A 7569-nucleotide genomic window follows, 5' to 3' on the forward strand; every position below is an offset into this window, starting at 1 on the left:
CGTAGAAGATTTCTCCCGTGCATCCCCCATACTCTGGAACGCTCTACCTCAGCACATCAGACTCTCACCTACCGTGGAAAGCTTCAAGAGGAACCTCACCTCTTCCAACAAGCCTACAACCTACAATAGCCCTCAGTCCAGTAGACCACAGCGCAACCAGCTCTGTCCTCACCTATTGTACCATCACCCATTCCCTGTAGACTGTGAGCCCTCGCGGGGAGGGTCCTCTCTCCTCCTCGGGGGCAGGGTCCTCTCTCCTCCTATACCAGTCTGTTTTGTACTGTTAATGATTGTTGTACGTATACCCTCTTTCACTTGTAAAGCGCCATGGAATAAATAGCGCTATAATTATAAATAATAATAATAATATAGTAGTATACACCCCTTATATTCCTCCATATAATAGTATGCACCCCTTATATTCCGCCATATACTAGTATGCAGCCCCCATATTATAATGTATGCCCCAATATAATTGTTACGCTCACCGAGGAGCGGCGAGCGTCTGGAGGTGGACCCACTGGACCGTGCACCAGACTCCCCTGAGAAGGCGACCAGCAGCGAACCCCTATACAGGGACTGTGCGGCGCCTCCCCAGAAGGCCTAAATGCACGGCAGCCAGGAACCGGTAGTAGGAGTCTCTGTAGGGCCAGGTGTAGCAAGGTTGTGACGTCCACAGCCGGCAGAACACGGAAACGGCACCGGAGATGTTCACAGCAGGTGACGTCCACAGCAGGTATGGTACAGATAATGTCCACGGCAGGTAGGGCACGGTGACGTCCACTGTCGGTATGAGCGGTGACGTCCACTGCGGGTATGTATAGATAGTGTCCACGGCAGGTATGGCACGGTGACGTCCACGGTAGGTATAAGTGGTGACGTCCACAGCCGGAATGGTATAGATGGCACTACGGTGAGACACAGGATTAGAACCAGGTATCAAATGCACAGATAACAAATAATAGCACAAACGGATCTGGACACTGGCAATGCAATAATAGAGGCGTTGCTCGGGCCCCTGCTGCCAGGGGAGGTGAACTTAAATACCATATGGCAACAGGTGACCTCTGAGGTCACTTCCAGGTAATTGGGCGCTACCACTTTAAGAAAGGGGGCGTGGCCTCGCACGCAGCCTAGAATCAGACACTGCAGAACTGTGTGTGCTCTGCAGACAGGAAGAGGCTGAAGCAGCCCCAGGAGCATGATGTCTGACCCGGGAGTGAGCAGGATCGGAGTCATGAGACCGGTAAGAGGAAGGCCGTCGCTGCCTGGGGCTATGACTGGGAGTGCAAGTGGGAGCCATGCTGGGACTGGGCACATGTGAGGGAGCGCGCCCCCCACGGGGTCTGGTGGGACCAGGCGCTACAATAATATTGTGCGCCAACATATAGTTATATGCAGCCACCATATACTATTTTGCAACCCCCATATAGTAGTATGCTTCCCCATAGTCCTCTGGCCATCCTTTTTAAATACACAAATATACTCACTTCTCCTCATTCCCCTACTGCCCCAGTCTCTAGCGTGTGTCCACTGTTCTGCCACTCTGACATTTTAGCACAGTGGCACGCAGTAGTGACGTCACCGCGCGCCTCTGTGCTGACACATCAGAGTGTCACAGACACACAGCGGGAGAATGATGAGAAAGGGAGTGTTCTGCTCCTTCTCTCATCATTCCTTTCAATTGTATTGGCACCTGTGATGCCGATATAAATGAAAGTGCGATCCTCGGCAGGGGGCCCGCGGGAGGGGGTGGTCTATGCCAGCGCTGGCATCGGGCCCCAGTGACTCACGGGCCTAATAGTGGTGAAGTGGCCTGCCTCTATTGGTGGTATACCATTGGTGGAGGCTACAGGGAGATCATCAAAAAATCCACTCCAATCTAGAGAGCTCACTAGTGAATCATCTATAATGGAGTTGCTAAAATGAGGTCCTCAAAAAGCAACTACAATCCAATATTGTAGATTGTGACGACTCTGCTGCGCTCTGTTACGCTTCTCCCTGTGAGGCTCTGCCCAATCTTCAGAAAAACATCCATTCTAGTCACCTCAGCACCGACCTGTCCATAGTGGAGGCTATGATGAGGTCCTCAAAAAATCCACTCCAATCTAGCCAGCTCACTAATGAATCATCTAAAATGGAGTGGCTAAAATGAGGTCCTCAAAAAATCAACTACGAGCCAATATTGTAAATTATTACGACTCTGCTACACTCGGTTACGCTTTCCCCCTTTAGGCTTCACCCAATCTTCAAAAAAACTCCATTCTAGTCACCTCACCACCGACCTGTCCACAGTGGAGGCTACGATGAGGTCCTCAAAAAATCCACTCCAATCTAGACAGTTCACTAGTGAACCATCTAGAATGGAGTTGCTAAAATGAGGTCCTCAAAAAATCAACTACAATCCAATATTGTAGATTGTGATGACTCTGTTACGCTTCTCCCTGTGAGGCTCAGCCCAATCTTAAAAAGAACTCCATTCTAGTCACCTCTGCACCGACCTGTCCAGAGTGGAGGCTATAAGGAGATCCTCAAAAAATCCACTCTAATCTAGCTGTCTCACTAGTGAATCATCTAGAATGTAGTTGCGAAAATGAGGTCCTCAGAAAATCATCTCCAATCCAATAATGTAAATTATGACAAGTCTGTTGGCTGCACTCTGTTCACATGTTGCAGTTTGGGTGCAGAAATGTTCTCCATTAAATCTGCACCTTCTGACAAAAAAATGTACCAAAAAACACATGCGCTTTGGTACATTTTGGTGCCATACGTTTTTCTTAATGTAGTCAATAGGTTGAAGGGCTAAAAAGTGAAGGAGAAAACACAATAATATTCACATGCTGTAGATTGCACCAAATCTGCAAAAAACAATAACGTGCGCAAAACACGTCAGCATTTACATTAACTTTGCTGCCATAGCTGGCATAAAGATAGACATGCAGATTTTTGCTACAAACTGCAACAAATCAGCAACAAAAAACGCACTGTGTGCTCACAGCCTTAGGTTATGTGCCCAAGGGAGAAAGTAACTGCGGATTTTGCAGCAGAAAACCCTCTGATTTTCCAGATAAATCCATGTGTTTACGCAAGTACAGACACTCCCCATGTTATCCTACGGGATTTGGGGAGTGCTGTATCAATGCTGCGGTAATTGCGGCTGCGCAAAATTCTGCGGATTTCCCGCAACCGCACGTAACTGCATGTCCATTCATGAGGAATTATCTGCGGAATTCCCGCCCCTCCACTATGGAGATACAGGGCAGGAATGCACAAAATCCGCACTGTTTCTGCAGGTTTACCGCACCACAGCAATGGATACCTGCGGATTCCGGGGAGCTGCTGCATGAACCTGCGGAAATACCTGCAGAAAAGTCTGGAGGTACGATCTCCCGTGAGCACATGGCCTTACGCTTCTCCCACTCCACCAGGCTCCACCCACTCTTCAAAAATGTCGCTATCGAGGCTGGGACTGGAGGGCGAAAATGAAAACTCAAAATGGAATTTTACCCTATAGAAATACATAAAAAATATAACAGTGTGGACATTTGCTCCATTAAAAACTTGAGCAATTCATGAAAAAGCATTAAAACAGTAGTCATTAAATCATTACGATCATAAAGCTGGTATATGTGTGGTTATATATGTGTGTGTGTATATTTATGTGCGTGTATATATATATATATATATATATATATATATATATATATATATATGTATATATATATATATGTATATACACACACACATATATAATATATATATATATATATATATATATATATATATATTATATACACACATATATAGGAGGACCTAAAAAAATCAACTCCATTCTAGTGGTTTCTATGAGGAGCTGTCTAGATTGGAGTTGATTTTTTGAGGCAGAGAGATCCTCAAAAGATCAACTCCATTCTAGTCACCTCAGTACAGAACAGTCTAGTGTGGAGTTGCTAAAATGAGGGATTCAAAAAAAGTGTCTACAGTGAGGGCCTCAAAAAAATCAACTCCATTCTAGTCACTTCACTAGTGAGCCATCTAGAATGGAGTGGCCAAAATGAGGATCACAAAAAATCAACTCCATTCTAGACGCAACCGTGTGGCCACAGACTTGTTTGATGGTAAATCCCTGTCGGCTAAAGGACCTGTGGTGACCTCACGCCCATGTGATCAGAAGGGGCGGGGCCTCAGCAACACAGCTGATGATAGAAAGACACTCCAGGTGTCCTGGAGTTCTTTATAATAGAAGCGGGGTCTAAGGTAAGACCTCCAGATGGGGGGTGCAGGGGGGACTCAGGGGGAGAGGGAGAGGGGGGGAGGGAAATCCTGCATAATTATAGTGGATGGGAGGAATCCTGCATGATTATAGTGGATGGGAGGAAACATGGCCACGCCTACTAACAAAGTCGGTCACGCACACTACCCTGGCAGCTTCTAGCAGTAGCCACTGGGATGTAGCTGCAACTCTTGTCTGATGATCCTCGGCTGGATGGAGGCAGCGCACGCTGCATGACGTAATTATAACACACATGGCCACGCACTGTGCACTGCGCGTGGCCGTGTCTCCTGTACTATGTGGCCGGTCAGCACTGTTTGCGCCTGTATCGTGTTACAGTGCCCGGCCACATCACAGTAGAGAGACAAGGCTGCGCGCAATTCACTGTGCGCAACCATGTGTGGTATAATGACATTTTGCAGGCGGCCGGCCCTCTACAATAGCTGGGAGAGCAGCCTCTGGGGGCAATTGCCCCCCCCCTCCCACCGGCCCAGCCCGCCCCTGGTGATACCATCTGCCCTTTCACTGCAAAGTTTTGAGAGATTCCAATGATCAACTGCCCAGATCCATATATCATTGGAGTAGACGTTCTCCATAATAATCTTAAGTTTTATTCATAGTATCATAGTTTTTAAGGTTGAAGGGAGACTCTAAGTCCATCTAGTTCAACCCGTAGCCTAACATGTTGATCCAGAGGAAGGCAAAAAAAAAACAAAAAAAAACCCCAATGTGACAAACAAGTTCCAATGGGGAAAAAATGTCCTTCCTGACTCCACATCCGGCAATCAGACTAGTTCCCTGGATCAATACCCTGTCATAAAATCTAATATACATAACTGGTAATATTAAATTTTTCAAGAAAGGCGTCCAGGCTCTGCTTAAATGTTAGTAGTGAATCACTCATTACAACATCATGCGGCAGAGAGCTCCATAGTCTCACTGCTCGTACAGTAAAGAATCCTCGTCTGTGATTATGATTAAATCTTCTTTCCTCAAGACGTAGCGGATGCCCCCGTGTTCCAGTCGCAGGCCTAGGTGTAAAAAGATCTTTGGAAAGGTCTCTGTACTGTCCCCTCATATATTTATACATTGTGATTAGATCTCCCCTAAGCCTTCGTTTTTCCAGACTAAATAACCCCAAGTTTAATAACCTGTCTTGGTATTGCAGCCCACCCATTCCTCTAATAATCTTGGTCGCTCTTCTCTGCACCCTCTCCAGTTCAGCTATGTCCTTCTTATATATCGGTGACCAGAATAGTACACAGTATTCTACGTGCGGTCGCACTAGGGACTTGTACAGAGGTAGAACTATATTTTTTTCATGAACACTTACACCTCTTTTAATACATCCCATTATTTTATTAGCCCTGGCAGCAGCTGCCTGACACTGTCCACTAAAGTGAAGTTTACCATCCACCCAAACACCCAAGTCTTTTTCTGTGTCTGTTTTACCCAGTGTTCTACAATTAAGTACATAATCATAAATGTTATTTCCTCTACCCAAGTGCATGACCTTACATTTATCTACATTAAACTTCAATTGCCACTTCTCAGCCCAATTCTCCAATTTACATAAATCTCCCTGTAATATAAACTTATCCTCCTCTGTATTGATTACCCTGCAGAGTTTAGTATCATCTGCAAATATTGAAATTCTACTCCGCATGCCCCCAACAAGGTCATTTATAAATATGTTGAAAAGAAGCGGGCCCAATACTGACCCCTGTTGTACCCCACTATGAACTGAGACCCAGTCCGAGTACGTACCATTAATAACCACCCTTTGTTTCCTATCACTGAGCCAGTTTTTAACCCAGTTACACATCTTTTCCCCTATCCCCATTATTCTCATTTTATGTACCAACCTTTTGTGTGGCACCGTATCAAAAGCTTTTGAAAAGTCCATATACACAACATCCACTGCATTTCCCTGGTCCAGGCTTGAACTTACCTCTTCATAGAAGCTGATCAAATTAGTTTGACAGGATCGATCCCTCATAAACCCATGTTGATACTCTGTCATAAGGTTATTTTTCTTGAGATACTCCAGTATAGCATCTCTCAAGAAACCCTCAAGGATTTTACCAACCGTAGATTGGTAGAACCGCTTATTTCTATAGCGCCAACATATTCCGCAGCGCTCCATCCCTTCTTCCTATTAATCGATCTTCTATATCCTCCACTACCTTGGCAGGTGATCTATAAGATATTTCCGACTGTTTTAGTCACACCATGACAACGTGTTTTGGTGGTAATACCAATTGCAACTAGGGCCAGAAGAAAACTTTTCTATCAACGTAATCAATGACGTTCTCTGGGGACCTCTAATAAATGTTTGAAGGTAAATACTCTCTCTTCACATGGGTTTTCTACTATCGAATTGTCTTTTCTGGGTAAAGAATAAACTTTCTCTCCCAGCACAACGTTTGATAAGTTCACTGCTATCAAAGATCTGCACATTTTTGCTAGGTCTTTAATTTAAAAAACAAACAAAACCTTTCATAATGAATAACTGTGACTTATTTCCAACAGAAAGAGAAGAAGCGGCGTTACGAGCGCTATAGACTTTGGCCAAAAAAAGCAATTTGTCCATTAATGATAAGAACTCTCCGGTAATTCTTCCGTGTTCAAAATTAATCTTCCCCCATTATCGACATGTCACAATGGTGAATTATTTGTATATCTTGTCTCTACAGAGTTTGAGTGCCTTCTATCCAGTATACCCCAGGATAACCTGACCGCAATCTTTGTTCAAAGAATATTAAGAAAATGTCAGACCTGACTACTACACCAGCAGATAAAGGGGACAATGTTGTCATCTGATGTTCGATCATTGCATGATCCTGAATCACCATTCAGCCTGGAATTGTGGAAAATCACCCCCAAAAAACACTTTCAGAATTTTCTGTTTCATGTTCATTCTACCTCCCAAAAAAATCGGAATAAAAAAAGTCCAAAAATTTTGTGTCCGAAAATGGTTCCAATAGAAACGTGGCCATCATTTCAGTGGTGCATAAAAGTGCAGATCTGATGTGTGTGGGTTTGTGCGATCTGATGTGTGTGTGGCGCCCTGGCCTAGCCAGGTCGTCACAGATAACACACAAACCCCCCCCCCCCCATTAGACAGGGACACCAGCCAAACACAAAACCCTTGTTGCCTCCCTCCAGTGTCTGATGTTCACACCAGGTGGGGCGGGGCTAAGCGGTTGGCTCCACCCACCGAGTACATCCGTGCCATCCGGCACCACGCCGCGCTGACCCTGCACCTCACCAACCCTGCCTCCCCGTCACAACAT

General features: G+C 45.3%; 1 long non-coding RNA gene across 1 annotated transcript; it reads left to right on the plus strand.

The window, feature by feature from the left end:
* Nucleotides 1–1161: 1161 nt before the first annotated feature.
* Nucleotides 1162–7209, plus strand: LOC142246345 (uncharacterized). Its single transcript, XR_012724889.1, has 3 exons — nt 1162–1246; nt 6806–6885; nt 6970–7209. It is a non-coding gene; the product is annotated as an uncharacterized LOC142246345 (long non-coding RNA).
* Nucleotides 7210–7569: the final 360 nt, after the last annotated feature.

The sequence above is a fragment of the Anomaloglossus baeobatrachus genome, chromosome 7, assembly GCF_048569485.1.
Source record: "Anomaloglossus baeobatrachus isolate aAnoBae1 chromosome 7, aAnoBae1.hap1, whole genome shotgun sequence".
Taxonomy (NCBI): Eukaryota; Metazoa; Chordata; class Amphibia; order Anura; family Aromobatidae; genus Anomaloglossus; species Anomaloglossus baeobatrachus.